Below are 2,410 nucleotides of genomic sequence, written 5' to 3'. Positions count from 1 at the left end.
TTTCTTGAATAGCAAATTTTGAGATCATTATTTTACTGCGCGTAAACTTGTGAGCCCTTTGATTAAATTATTGAGGATTGTTGATACTGATGATAAACCATCTTTGTGATATGTATATGAAGAAATGCTCAGGTAAGAAGATGAAATCAAAGAGATGTTTAAGCAAAACAAGACTGTGTATTACCTTACACAGAGATTATCAACTCAAGATGGGATAAGCATTTGAAGAAAGACCTTCATTCAGCAACTTATTTCCTGAATTATACTTTCTTTTATGATGAAGATTATAAAGAAGTACCTGATGTCATACGAGGTCTACTTGATCTTGTTACCTTGTATTGCAAGTGTAACAATTTGGATTCAGTTTAGACAATGAAAGAAATACACTTATATAGAAATTTGGAGAAAAGCTTCGACAGACCAAAAGCTATTTGAGGTGAAAAAAACTTAAGCCTAGTAATAATATTCATTTAATAGTAATTTATTTTATGCTTTTTATTTTCTTAATTGATAGCTAATAGTATGCTATAGATTTCTAATCAGTAGATGAATGGTGGAGTCTATTTGGTGGTTTCGCTCCATCTTTACAAAGGATAGTCGTTTGTATTCTTAGCCAAGCATCTGCTTCTTCTGGATATGAGAGGAATTAGAGTTTTTTTTATCAAATTCATACAAAAAGAAAAAATATATTGGAGCATGATAAACTAAATGATATTGTGCATGTTACTTATAATTTGCATCTTGTAAGAACTGCAAATTAATTAACCACTTAATTATAAAGTAAAATAATAATTTAATTGCCCAGAATAGGTTCAAAAATATAGAAATATTATTTTAAAAATATAAAGGTGAAATTCGGATTTAGTAAATTTTTTCGAGAGGGAAAAAGCATTTTTCTGCTGAAATATGGGTAAAAAATGTGTATCAATAAATTAGCCGGCAATACCGGCTTAAGTCTGTCCGGTACTACATGAGAGCAATAAAAATTGTAGAAAATCTTAGAAAAATATTTAAAGTTGAAAAGGGGGCGCTAATTCTAAAGGTTTGGCCCAAAATTGGGTTAAATGGGCAAAAAATGCTAACAAGTTGGATCGGGTACAAATTGGTCCCAAGGTCCAACATATATAAACACCCTTTATGAATATTTCAACTCATTTTCTCCCTAACATAAAGAAAGGGGCGCTGAGATGAGAGAGGAGAGGAAGAAGAGAGTTGCACTATTCATCTTCTCCTTCTTTTTGTCATATCTTGAGTTACGGAATTCCGATTGACAAGACGTTTGTGGTCATGCGAAGCTGTCACCGAGCCCGTCACTTATAGCTAGGTATTATGGTAAGCATTTTGAAAATCCCTTCCCAGTTCTCAGCACTTAATAATTTTGAAAATTTGGCTATAGTTGTTGAGTGATTTTTGTGATTTTGGGTGTTTAGGTATACTCTAGCACTTGATTTCTATTGGATTTTGTCCCAATCAATATTGGATAAGGTAAGCTTATTCTTAACCCTTGTAAAATTATGTATTTAGGAACCCTAGGTATTGATTTTTATGAATTAATTGTGTATAGCTAGATAATTGTAATATTGGGAGCAAAAGAAGTTGAATTAGTGGATTGATTGAACTTGGTTGTGATCAATTGGTGATTTTTGTGCATATTGAAAATTGGTCAAGATATGGTTTTGGTTTTCTCTATGTAATATGTCATGTTTCATGACACTTAGGCTAGTTGATCTTAAGATAGGATTAAATTGAATGTATGTTTGTTTGGATTGTGTTTCTGGTATATGTATGTTGTGGAGAATGGATAAAATGTATATGTTGAGATATGATTGTGGTAGATTCTAATATGATGATGATTGATGATTTATGATGATAAAAGGTGTTGATTATGATTTGTTGATGTTGATGATTAATTATGTGGAAAGGGATTGATGGTAGCTATGAATGATTAATGATGAGCATTGATAATATGTTGAGGTTTGATATGGATTAATGATAATGAAATTAATTGTATGAGAGATTTGATATATGTAATATTAATGATTGTTAGAAATATTGAATGGTAATATTGAGGAGATTTGATATGTTCTATGTTGAATTTGGAGTTAGTTGAGGTGTTTATTAAATGGTCTAAGTGAATGAATGATTGGAGAGTGTTTACTATGGATATTTGGGTTGTTTTGGGTGTGTTTTGTTTGGTTTGGTTTTAGAAATTTTGGAAAAACTAGAGAATTGTCACTTTTGGTAAAAACCTATTTTTGGTGAACTTTGGCGAATCATAACTTGAGCCTCGATTTTTGAAATTGATTAATGTAAGAACCGCAAATTAATTAACCACTTAATTATAAAATAAAATAATAATTTAATTATCCGAAATAGGTTCAAAAAATATAGAAGTGTTATCTTAAAAATT

Source organism: Arachis ipaensis, chromosome B07 (assembly GCF_000816755.2).
Source record: "Arachis ipaensis cultivar K30076 chromosome B07, Araip1.1, whole genome shotgun sequence".
NCBI classification, from domain to species: Eukaryota; Viridiplantae; Streptophyta; class Magnoliopsida; order Fabales; family Fabaceae; genus Arachis; species Arachis ipaensis.
The sequence above is the reverse complement of the archived record's forward strand: the minus strand, read 5'-3'. Positions refer to the sequence as shown.